Consider the following 14,114-nt stretch of genomic DNA (forward strand, 5'->3'; position numbering starts at 1 on the left):
GCTAGCAGACTTCCTCCACTCCGCGCGCGACACGTGGTGCTTTATTCCTTTCCTCCAACCAAGCTTCGACACGTGTCCAAATGAGTGCTGAATCCGGATTTCTTCTCCGCAAATTATCAGATTTCTTCCCCAAATCAAATATATGATTTCTCCTAACTTATGTTTAATTTTATTTTGTTTCCCTTTCTTTTGTAATTTTCTATTTTTATTGTTTGTTTCCTTATTTGATATGCAACCTCTGAACACTATAAATAGAGGGGTTAGCCCAAAGTTTTGAAAAGTTTTGAATATTCAGTTTTCTGTCGTCTTGCTGTCAGTCTCATATTTTCTCTCTAAACTTGTGAGAATGTTTTGCAAGCTAGGCTAGAGTTTTCTTAGTGAGGTTAGAGATGAACTTCTGTTGAGCGACCCAATTCGGGGCTTTGATCCCTTGTGCTGTAAAGTTCAACATCTGAATGAATTAAATCTCATCTATTTTTGTATTACTTTTCAAAGTATTGTGTGCCAAGTTTTATATAAGTTCAGCACGCTTTTCTTATGTAATTATGTCACGCATTATTTTGTTATTCAAATTATTTTACAAATTGTCTTTTACTGCAATATTATCAAATTGATATATTGTCGATTTTAGATAACTTGTAATGATAATATTTCTGGAGTCAATATAGAGATTTAATTTATTCGATTCTTTTATTTTGTGAATCAAAACTTGAATTGGTGAACGAGACATTAGGGATTCTCGACACCTTACCATTTTCACTACTGAATTTCTCCACACAAATTTCCTCCTTTTTATTTTATTTCCAATAAAATCTCAAAAACTCTTCTTATTCTTAAATTCACTTGTTATTTATCTCTCATACGCTTTTATTCTGTTAATCTTTCTTGTTTATTTATTACCTCTCTGTGAATATGACTGCCTTTCTGTGCTACAATTGACCGCTTGTGACCATCACTTTTGGGCGTTAATCATGCACCATCACCGAGCAATTGTTGTATAATTGCCCCTATATATTCACCATCTAATTCTCAATATTAATTTAAATGTGTCTTCCAAATTAATATTAAAAAAAAAGTCAAAAAACAAAAAGTAATTACAAACAAAGTTACATAGAAACAAAGTAGGAGGAGAAGAAACAAACCAAAATATTTTTCTCGGTAGAGTAAAAAAGTGAGTGAGCAGAGATAAAAAGGTGAAGGCATATATGGTGAGAAAAGTAGCATATGTATCTTAATCTTTTATTTTTTGAGTTAATAAAAGTAAGATTAGGTTGCTTGCAAAAGATTGGAGCCGTAAGTTGGAGGGAACAAATTTGTTCCATAAGTTTTTAACTTTAAAAGAGATAAGCCCATTTTTACTCCTCAATTAAGAGCCAAATCCTACTTTGATTCGTAAAATTTTTAAAGGTCTTAGAACGGATTAATGCTCTATAAAATATTCTTAGAGTAATCATTTTACCTTAGACTACTGTTAAAATTACAAAATTAAAGGAGATTAGAGTATTACTATCCTTGAATATTATACGAGAAGAAATGCATGAATTAGGGCCTACGAAAAGCCATAATTTATTTACTACCACTCTACCATCTTAGAAAATGGTTTGTAAAATGAAGCTCGCTCTGCACGTAGGCAGCTTAAATTCCATTAAATTAATTACTTTAAAGAACGACGCCCCTATGTGACCACAATATTACAAGAAGACTCACTTTTTGCGACTAAACTTTCTGTGACTTTTTATTAATCACTGAAAAATTTGGTCACAAATCAACATCTTATGGCACTAAAATTTTTAACGACCAATTTTTTAGTCGCTGAAAATGACCATATCAGCTACTAAATAGTGATTTGGTCGCAGAATAGTTTGGCGCCAAAAGAAAAAAAAAGTGCGGGAAATATATTTTTTAGTGATGATAATTCTTTAGTTACTAAAATGACATTTGTTTCATGTATTCGTCATTAATTCTGAATCATGATTCATGGTTTTTTACAGTGTTTTTCTCTCACATAAAACGAGAATAGTACTGAATCCATGAACCAAACGTCCACTATATAACAGCGACGATAACATTACTAGTAATATAAATTAAATGACAAGTTTTGGATAAAGAAGAACTTACTGCTCTTAGATTCAACACATGCATCATGCGCCATACAACATTTGTCGAGAGCATCACAAGGTTTCTCCCCTGGGCATCCGCTGTAGGACATCCCACAGTACTTTCCATATCGCAACAATGGAGGTTCTTATATATATATATATATATACATATTAATTCCACGAGCACAAAACAGAAACGTTGTTTAGATAAACAATTACCGTTTTTCAAATCAAACAATATGAAACAGAAAATTTGTATACATTTACCTGAACAAAACTCTCTGACTCGCACTCTTGACTACAACTACTTTTGCTCCATTGAATATTGTCGGTTATTGACTGGAAATAATTGTTAGGATATTATAATTCAACTCTATCATATTCTTTTATCAAAACCAAGAAACTAGATCAACACACACACACATATATATATATATATATAAACAAAAAAAAAGTGGGGATTTAGAGCAGACCTCAAAAATTGTTTTTGAGTAAACATTTTGCGATTGAGAATTTAAGTGAAATTATTATTGAAATACACGTTGATGAGGGATCCATATGTCTTGGTTTATAGAGCTCTAAATTACGTACATGGAGAACATCGAATAATGGCAATGAGTGAGTGGTAGTAGAAATTAATTATGGCATAATTTGGCCGTCTGGTATTAATATAATACATAACCTATACACACACGTATACAAAAGTATATACTGAAAAGTTGTTAAAGCAACGACAACTCAACAACTAAATTTATTAAAAACCCAAGAAATGAAGTTAATATTAAAACACTGGAGAAATCCTTGAATGATCAGAAGAACCAATTACAATAAATTAGATAAAAATATTCTTAAGCGATTTTTTTTATAAAAGAAATGTGTATATAGAAGTGAATTTAAAAATAAAGAAATTTTTTTTTATTGGTGTACACGTGTATATGTACATACATTATATATATAAACTCCAACCAGATTAAACTAGGGTTTGTTTAACTCACCCTATTTATGGCAGAATGATTAGCAAAAGAAGTGTTGAGGCTCTTTTAAATAGGAAAACTAGATCAGTCAAAACTTTTGCTTCTGGTCTAACAGTTTCTCCATATTCATTGAATTGAATTGTGTTTCTTAGAGAGATGATACTCTAGGTTTTTTATATTTGCTTTTGCTATTATGGATATGTATATATGGTTAATGTTAACTATAAATTGTATGTTTGATTATAATTATTAGTACTGGTCAAGGTTTCTTAGAGGTTAAAATAATAAATCGTAGATCTTTCATGGAATAAGATACGGACTATCATCTCGATGTAGTTCATTTTTATTTTATTTTCAAGATTCATTGTAAATGGAAAATGATATGGGAATTATATGTATATGTTTATGAAGGATCTTGAAAATGGAGTTTATTTGATGGAGATTCTTATTCTATTTTTCAATTTTCTTTCACATAAAATTAAGAGAGAATTACTGAACTTATCCTTAAAATTAGTGCAAGAGTCTTATTTTTTTACCCCATATTCTTAATTAATATCATTTAAAATAATATAGTTATTTGATAAAAATTATATTAACCAATAATAAAGAGTAAAACTCTAAATTCATGTATTTTAAAAGAATATTTATCTCCTTTTTCTTAGCGTGGCGCTGACGGAATTGACGGACTGTGCGTAGTGCAAGGCAGCAAACTACACTTGCATGTACAAAGCACAGGGCCTATAGGCGAAGGCCACTCGCCCACAGTACTGAAGGATGGAACCATGGATGAAATAACATAAATACATGAATATTTTTTTATAAATTAATTCATGATTTATTCTCATATTATTGTGTGTTTCACTCTATACTCAATTTTGTTAAGTTTTGGCCATCATTTGCATAATTAGAGATTTAGTATGAGATTGAGAGGTAAAAACTATATATTTAAGTCTTTGTATGAAGTGCCATGAGGAATTTTGTAAGATTGAGATATCTACAAACTTGTTTAGTATATCATGTGAGTTACATTGTGCTTAATAAATTCTATAAAGTTTAAAATTTCACAGAGGTGTAAGAAATTTATTTGTTGGAATATTTTATTAATGGTCAAGATCAGCTTAATGAATAAATAAAGAAAAATCAACTATAAACAATAAGGATCAGATATAATCACTTTAATTTGAGAATTCATGTAGGATTAGCAATGGTGAATCGGAACCCCTAGAACCTAAGGACATGTTTGGTAGGAGGGAGAGATGGAGGGAGGGAGAGAGAGTGGTAGATAGAGAAGGTGAATCCCTTGTTTAGTAAGAAGGAGAAGAGGAGATATAGAGGGAGAGAGTCTCCCTCCAAGCCTGCCATTTTGGATCCTTCCATCAATGTAAGGATTTAACCAATCCACTTAAATTTAAATAAAGATTACTTTTCCCCCCTTCAAAATGAATTCTTAAAAAAATAGTAAAATTGACAATATAATAATTAAACAAATAATTATCATCTATTTTTTCAACTCTCTCCATCCAACCAAATAACATGAAAGATTATTATAATCCTCTCAATCATTTCACCTCCTCATTCTTTTAACTCTCTCAATCCTTCTTACTCTACATTCCTCCAACCAAACAGAGCCTAAATTCGTATTGTTAGTTTATTTAATTTAAATAGTCTCATATTCTAATTCGTTATTGAAATACTATTTAGTGTTAGCTATTTCGGTGGTTTGCCATAATATGAAATATGATTCTGGTGGGGCAATACTCTTGGGCCCCGTTCACTTCGCTGATTCGAGTTGAGATGTGATTTTATGTGAGAGCTTTTTACTGTAGCAAAAAAGTTAGATGCGATTGTTTGTGAGAGCTTTTTACTGTAGAAAAACTCGAATCAGCGAAGTGAACGGGGCCTTGATGTATTTTATTACTTATGATGACTTGTGAACTTGCAAATCGAACCAACATTCTCCCTTTCAACGAGCCTACACTATCACATGTGTTTTACAAATCTGGCTAAAAACCTCTTCTCGTACCTATGTCTATTGAATGGGACTGTCTCCAGTAGATCGTTTTATTAGTGGGATTAGTTTTCTGACGGTTAGATATGGTTAAAATCAAATTAAATTGAAAAAATATACAGAACAGACAATTTATAATACATATCTAATGGCTGAAAAAAATAAAACTACTGGTAGTTCTATTTTTTTTATCTACGGGAGAAACTCCACTATTGAGTAACACTGAGAAAAGGAAAATTTAAGTTGTTAATTAAAAGAGAAATAAACATAAAATTCAAAAAGTAAAATAAAATAAGTCAAAAATTCAAAGAAAGTTATTTTTATCAATATTTACGGTGGAGTATGTTATTTTACTTTATTGGTAGGAACAATTGTTTTTAACTGTTGGATTAGTTTTTAACGGTTAGATCTGTATTAAAAATTTACAACGCGTCACGTAAAATTGCTCATACTATAGATCTAACTGTTGAAAAATTAATTTAATAACAATAAAAACACAGTCAGAGCAAAGTAGCAGCATGCTCTACTGTTAAGACTATATTTTTATTGATGTGCGAGGAGAGGGAAAAGATAACTGTGGGAAAGAACGAGAGTTAACTGTATTTCTCCTGATAGAAAATTCTGCATATAGGTTTTAGAGAATCAAAAGATTAAATTAAGGATGAAAGCGAGAGGAAAAAGGCTCAAATACCTTTTATATCCTTTAATTTACTGTTTTGTTTGTTTCTTTTTTCGCCAAATATTTACGTCAAGCTAAAGCTTGAATGAAAAATTCTTATAAAAAAAAAGGTTTTGAGATTCATAAATTATTTTGTTGCTAACCTTTGTACGTAGCTAAACAACTCAAAAATAGTTGCTAAAGCATTATTTTGGCTGTATCAAAGACAACTAGAGGTTCATAAATTATTCATTCAGCGATTGTGTGCTGTACTCCGATCTTTGAGTTTAATAATAAAACTGAAGTAATTAGTACTATAAATGCTAGTACCTATATTTCCACCCTGTTTAGGGAGAAAATAAATACATATTATAGAGAGTGAAATCTATAATTAAATTTGTTAAAGGTCAATAGTTGAATTCAGACGATTAGAGCGTTAGTATTGTAATTGTAGAGAAAATAAACGAATAAACAAAAAATAGAGATAGTGAGACATTGAGATTTACAGTGATTTTCCTAATAACCCATAGTATGTCTACTGTAAGGTTTTCGGATGGTTCCACTAAAATTATTGAAGATGAATACAATGAAGATCTCCGTAAATGTTGGGATAATATGTGAAAAATACAGTAGAATGTCCAAAAAACTGTTGGAAAGTTTCTAGAAAAATGTGAGAAAGGAGATGACATATATTTGTATGCGTGTATGCCTTTATTGGTCATGCAGGGGCTGTAAATATAGGCCTTGATTGCTGAAAAAATGATTTAGAGCAAGTTTTCCCTTTGACTTTTGATTGAAGATTCTTTCCTTTTAGGGAGGTGACTTAGGGAGCAAGTCTTGGTGTAATTGACTTTCCCTTTTGCTTTTCTAGGCAAGATCCCACAGTTTGGTGCTAATTTAATGGTGTAATTAGTCCATAATCTCATAATGCTGATGTGGTATCTCCGTGGTTTGAATGGTTGTTCAGGCGGCCGAACCTGCTGACAGGTAGCGGATTGTTTCTGACAGCCGATTTCGTGATTCGGCCTCATTCTCCGAGACGTATGAGGACACGTGCATGATGAGAAATGAGAAACAAAATTTGACTTTAACAGTTAGCCCCCATTCTGTAGTCGATTATAATCGACTTAAAGAGTAGTTCATGTGATCCGCGTGTCAACGTTGACTGTTGATTTGCTCTTCTAGACCCTTCGTTGTGTGTTCTAACAACTAGTAGTTGGCTTCATGATTCCTTGGCAACTCGCAAATGATTCTCTCAACTCTTCAAAGTGTTTGACTTGTCAGATGCGTCGTCGTTGCTCGACTTTCCGTATGGTGTGCTGTGGACGTTTTGCAGTTATGATAACCGAAGTGTGCTTTCTCATGTAGCATAATGACAGCTGATGGTGGATGATTTGGGTTAGTTGAGAAGGGTTGTCGAAGGGAGAGCAGACAACGCGAATGACTAGTCGCAAGTCCGCGGCTCGTTTGAGAAAGTCTTCTTTGGCGGCAAGTGAAACAATCTTTAGATTTGGCCACCAAGCCTATAAAAGGGGATTAATTCACACCCATATGATTCCTGATTCACGCATATTCACGCCAGAGCACCACACCTACAAACCCTAGCCTTCTACTTTGTTCTTCAAGCATTCCAAGGCATACCAAGTGCATTCTACGGAAATTAGGCTTAGTTTTACCTGGATTATTGTTGTTTTCCATCATATTGTACTTTTTCATCGATCATATTGTACTTTTTCATCGATATTAGTGGAATCATCACTGAAGACTCTACAATGGACGTATCTGGATTCTTCGAGAACTATAAATCTCGTGTCTTTGTCTCTTATTTACTTTTTCCCGCATTTATTATATGCTACGTGATATTAATTCAATGTTTGGTCCGGATTCGGTCATTAGCCTTGTATAAATTTAATTATAAAAATCACCCTCTACAATTATCACAAAATTGTCGTATATGAATTTATACACCAGAATTAGTGTTGGCGTTTTTAGGACCCGCTTAGTTTGTTGATTCGAGTTTTTAATTCGAGTCAATATGTGACTTTATGTGAGAACTTTTTATTGTAACAAAAAAGTTAAATGTAATTGTTTATGAGAGCGTTTAACTGTAACAAAACTCGAATTCTAAACTTGAATTGATAAAATGAACGGGTCCTAGTATATATATTTTTGGAAGTTTTTCTTCAAATTAGAAAATTGTTGGAATGACTTCTTTGGGATCAATTCGGCAAACGAAGCTTCAGAGGTCCAACCTTACACGTGAACTGCTAAGGGAATATTCTTTCAGTTTCTTTAATATATATATATATATATATATTATAATAATAAAAAGGAAAAGTGATTCTTATCAAAGAGATTGGCAGTGGGATTCTAGTTGCGGAAGCATATATGGTTGGTTAAAAAACAAAGAGACGCCCACCAATACTTGGGCATCTCTCACTTACCTTTACTTGAGGGAATCCCATTTGGGCTTCTATAGAACCTTCCAGTGTCCTTAGAATTGGAAATCTTTGCTTGTTTCTCCGCTAGCACCTTATGGCTATATAATTGCATATTTGCGTTTTTGCGTTCCAGGGTGGGTATTATTATTATTAGGGAAATAGTAAAAAATATGGTAATATAAAAAGTTTAAGAAAGTATATAGATTAATTTTTAGTTATAGAAATTAATAGGTCATTATTTGTCAAGTTATGGTTCATAATCAGATAAGTTATTGACAAACTCGTCAAGTTATGGTTCATAGCTAGACAAATTATGGACAATTATGGACAATAACTTGTCAAGTTATGGTTCATAACCAGATAAGTTATGGACGAAAACAGTAATTTGACTTATTTATTAACTTATGTAAACTATTGGCCTATTAATTTTAATTCATCTCAAATCTTAGTCTATTTTTCTCTTTCTCCCTTATTATTTTTAAGAAAATTGTATTAAATAATAGATTTTTAAAATCAAATTAAATAAATAACATATTTTAAAGCTATTTTGAATGATTATTATTATTATCATTATTATTATTATTAAGAAAATTATAGTAAATAGTAAATTTTTAAAACTAAATTAAGTAAATAATATATTTTAAAACTATTTGCATTGAGCTCAATCTCTCTCTCTCTCCCCGTGTGAAAAGTTTTGGTTGGGCGTCGCAGAGCAAATTGTCAATAAGGTTGGTTGTTTCTTGATTTCGAGTTTCTTTTTTTTTTTTTTTTATTCTCTGTTTGGCTCTCGAGAAAGTGAAACGAAAAAAACTTAAGGGAAATCTTCTGCGTCTTTTTGCTGTAATATAATTGTTGAAGATTGACTAATGCCATCGAAATTTTTGAATATCTAATCAAAGCTCAAATCTTTTTTCAACTTCTTTCTAGACATTACTGAAAAGAATTTGTTCAATAATAATAATAATTATTATTATCATTATTATTATTATTATTATTATTATTATTATTATTATTAAGGAAATTATAGTAAATAGTAAAATTTTTAAAACTAAATTAAGTATATAATATGTTTTAAAACTATTTAAAGTAAATAGCAATTTACAGGTAAAGGAATTATTTACCACGTAAATAGTTCATTTACGACTAATAAAAACATTTTCTTTTTTACGTAAATTTTCCTTTTACGACTAGTAAAAATAAATTTCGACATAAAAGATTTTTTAAGACTTTTTATCACTTACGTTATTTTTACCGCGTAAATCTATTATTTACTACATTCTCCTTATTATTATTAGTAATATTTATTTTTTGGTGCTTAAAATTTCGTTAAACAAAATAAGTTAACCTTTTCAGAGGGTCGTCGAGCTTTTTTTCCTATGGTAGTAAGACTAGTAGAATTTGTGAAAGGGACAAAGTGCAATCGTTATTCTTTTTTTTTTTTTTTTAAAGAGAATTAAGTATATATTAAGTGGAATCAGTTGGATGGGGACTTAAATCTAGTGATGCAAGCTCATTATGGATCCTAGAACATTTTCAATGCAACATGAAATTAATGTGCTAATACTAAATGTTTTTATTTGAGTAGGAAACTTAATAAATCGAGTGTTATTTATGTTGGTGCTAAGTTTTGTATATGTTTTTTTTTTTAAATCTGACACTAAATATAGCATACACCAATATTTTATTTTTTTATGTAAAATACAACAATGACATTGAAATTTGTATTGAAGATGCTTTAGTCAAGAGCGAAGTCATGAGATAACTATTTTTGCTACTTTCTATGGAAATAAACATCTTCAAGAAACAAAAAAAGAGAATAATTTACTTATGATCTCTTAATTTGGGTGTTTGGTACGAAGATTCGTGTTATAATTCGAATCATAATTCGTGACTCGCTACAGTGTTTTCTCTAAAAAAAAAACACACGTGAACTGGGAATGGTTCTGAATGAGTTTGGTAGGGTCGGATTTGGGTAGGCCACGTTGTATTAAAAAAAAGAAAAAAAAAAGAAAAAAAAGAAGAATAGCTTACTAATTTTTTTATTTAACGAGAAATGCTTCCACTGTGAACAAATTGCAGAGACATTCCTTAAAGCATTTATAATCACCGCACATCCGTTTCAATCATCTGTAATGGGCGACAAACATATCTAGTCCACTTCGAGCCTAAATTAGGGCCGAACATTCAGCATTTTTACCCCATGTTTGCTTTAGAAATAAAATGGTGATACCTACTTCTTGCATATTATATATCAATTCTTTAGTTAAATCAATAAAGGAAAAAAAAAATCTAGGGTAAACGTACATCAACACTCCGTCTAATAAAAAAGAAAGTAAAAAAAATGGAGAAAAAAATATTAAGAATAAAGCTAGTAACACCAACTCAAATCTCAACTTTTGTGTATCAACTAATGTGGTACGTGAGTTGTCATTTTTACATTAATAGGTCTTTAAAATATTACCACGTCAATTAATGATAAGAAATCTACCTAGAAAAAGATGACAACTCACGTGCTACATTATTTGGTATATAAAAATTAGGATTTGAGTTTGTGTCTCTAGCATTACTCAAATATTAATCATAAAAGGGATTTCTTTTTATTTTATCGTCTTTGGTATGATAAAATTAATTTGAATTTCGTGAAAGTTGTAAACAATATTTCACTTTAAAAACCTCTTCACTTTTAGGTACGGCGGGACTTATGAATTATTTCATCAATCATTTTTTTGGATTTGGCTCACAAGTCACTTTATTTATAGAAAAAATATAAAAAGTACCTATCTAGTTTTAGCTAAATCTCACATTTGTTTGTGTGTTTTGATAATCTAAAAAATATCCCCTACATTTTCAGATTATCTTAAAATTATCCCTTATGTCTTTCAAAAATGTTAAAAAAACCTTTAAATGATTAAAGTTATTAAAATACCAAAAAAAAAAGCTTAACAATTACTATTTAATTACTATTTTAGGCACTAATTATGTAAAATTTTTAAAATATAAATTTTAAAACTAAATAAATCAAGGGAAAAAAAAAAAAAGTGCCAATGTGTTTAGATGGTGAGGATAGGATCCAGTGTAGGATGGTGAGGGGGCGAGATCCTCAATGGGATTGGCCCAGTCTGACCGATTGAGTTTTAGATTTTTTTTTTTTTAAATAGAATTTATTTTATTGAAGGCTTTGCATTTTTTTTAAAATTTAATTTCTTAGCTATTAATATTTAATATAATGTTTAAATGTTAATCATTAAGGGTATTTGTGAAACACATAATATAATTTTACCATTGATCAAAGGGTTTTTTTTTTTTTTTGAAAAATTCAGGGATAATTTTGAGTTTAAAACCATAACGAATACATTTTAGATTATCAAAATACTAGGTAAACATAGGATTTAACTAAACTGATCAGGGAGTATTATATTATATTAAATTTGCTACCAAATATATGTATTTAATTGATGTTAGTTGATATGTTTATTTTTCCATTTAATTATTATATTTTAATTTTTAGTTATTTTGAAATTAAAATGTTATTTTTATAACTTTTAAAGCTTAATGATTATGAAAAAAAACATTTGAAATAGGATTAAAAAATAGAATATGAATGAAAATAACATATTAAATATATCATTATTACACTTTTTAATGTGAAATATATAATTGACGTTAATATTTATATTAGAGATGGTGAAGAGTTACAAATTTTTTTCTGCAGATCTTAGATAAGCTTAACTTTCTGAAATATAAAAAGGTTTTAATTTTTTTTAAGGAAAAACGGTAATATCTTTCGTTTCTAAAAAAAAAAAGAGAGTTTTTGTATGCTGCTATGACTATAATACAAATTCCTTATTTTGTACAAGGTCAAATTATTCCAATTAAGAACTGTAAGCCCTTCATTTCACCGATTTGAGTTTATAATTCGAGTTTTATTACAGTAAAAAGCTATAAGAAACAGTCGCATCTTTTTTTTTTGCTACAGTAAAAACCTCTCACATAAAGTCACATCTCAACTCGAATCAGTAAACTAAACGGGTCATTAATTGGTCAGAATAAATTAGGCAGATTCTATCCCAAAACCATAAAGCCTAATGGGCGGTGGAATAAAGAGTATTGGTTACTGGACTATATATTTAGTCAACAAAGAAGTCTGAATATTGGAAATTATTTAGTGGTCCATAAGGAGGTTCTCTCTGTAGTATTCTTTTTTATTTGTTTATTTATTTTCACTAAGAAATGCACAACTAACGTCAAGAAAAATTAGAAAAAAAATTTATTTTAATTAGGTTAGCACCCAATAGCAAATAACCCCTACCATATCAAGTATCTTACACAATTTATTAAAAGAAAAATAGAAAAATACAGAAGTTCTAATCACATGGTAGAAAAATCATACAATCCCATAAGGATGACACTCCCCAATAAGAAAAATACTTCACTACTAGTAGAAACTAATCCCAGAAGGCTAAGCAGAATCTACACGTTGAAAAAATCAACTACAATAATAGAACTCATTAAAAACCTTACTAAAATCGAAAAGGAAAGATCTATGAAGGGAAAAAGATGGCCTATAGCTAGCTCTTCCTGGAGCTTTTCACGAGTAGCATCATCTGAATTAACTGTAATTCAACTGCTTTGAACTAAATTTAGTTATAGAATGCCACTAAAATATCCCTAAACTTAGCTAGAAAATTACACTAAACTATATATACATTATTGAAATCTTATATATAAGTGGAGAAAATTAGTGAAATTAAGATAGTTGTATGATAAGACAATAGTATAAAAAATTTACGAATGCTACATCATAGATTTGTTTAATATAATATGACAAGTTAGTCATTTCAACCACCAAGACTTTTTGAAAACTATCTTTATACAAAAATACAATAGTTAAGCCCGTAAAAAATTCATCCATATAATATCTCATGACTCTTTTAGTTTAGTTTGTAGATAGACTTCATATCACCATATTTCAAAAAGAGTTTCAAATGATCTTTATATCATTCTGACAGAATTATACTTATCACACCACACGCATGCTATTGGAATGATACTTTCTACTTTGGACCTAAGTCAATAAACATCATATCATGCAATACAATATAAATACGATGCAAAGGCCCATCCGATATTGAATAAAAGTACTTGATACAATATGCAACAATACAATACAATATAGAACAATAAAATACAACATGGTGCCCTAAATACGCCCTAATTTTGTATAGATCACAAGTGGAATGAAAATATAGAACAATAAAATACAACACGGTGCCCTAAATACACCCTAATTTTGTATAGATCACAAGTGGAATGAAAATAATTTCTTCTTCATTTAAATTATGGTAGAATTAAGCAATGGAAAAGGCAAAACACCCTAGTGGTTGTGTCTCTTATTTTTCTTGTTTTGTTGTTCTTGGCTTCATGCTTTTTACGAGTTGGTAGCCGTTTAATTTTTAGAAATTTTTTTTACTTCTACTTTTTATTAATAAAAACCGAATAGATGTGTTTTCTCTCTCTTATGCTAGTTAGTTTTTTCTCTGCCATTTACTTTTATGGGGAAAAAAAAAAAGAAAAGAAAGGAGGCAATTATATTGTGTGTCTCTTATAAATAGACGAAGGGGTAAAAAAAAAAAAGTAAAAGAAAAAGAAAATGTATACTTCATGGATCTGAAATGACTTTATAAATAATGTACTATAATTTAGACGCAGATGCCAAAAGGAGCATTCCTCTTTTATAATTTAGAGCGACAGGAGTAGGGTTTCTGAATTTCCTGCCATTTTCATAATATTACTTTCGGTAGCTATAATTTATTTTATCTTTTTCAAGACACTGTTTAAGTTTTGGCAAACATACCCTGTTTACGTCCAAATTAAAGAGCAACTTCCTTCTCATACATAAATAAGGATACCAACTTCCACTTCGCACTATGTTTT

The sequence above is a fragment of the Morus notabilis genome, unplaced genomic scaffold (genome assembly GCF_000414095.1).
Source record: "Morus notabilis unplaced genomic scaffold, ASM41409v2 Scaffold518, whole genome shotgun sequence".
Taxonomy (NCBI): domain Eukaryota; kingdom Viridiplantae; phylum Streptophyta; class Magnoliopsida; order Rosales; family Moraceae; genus Morus; species Morus notabilis.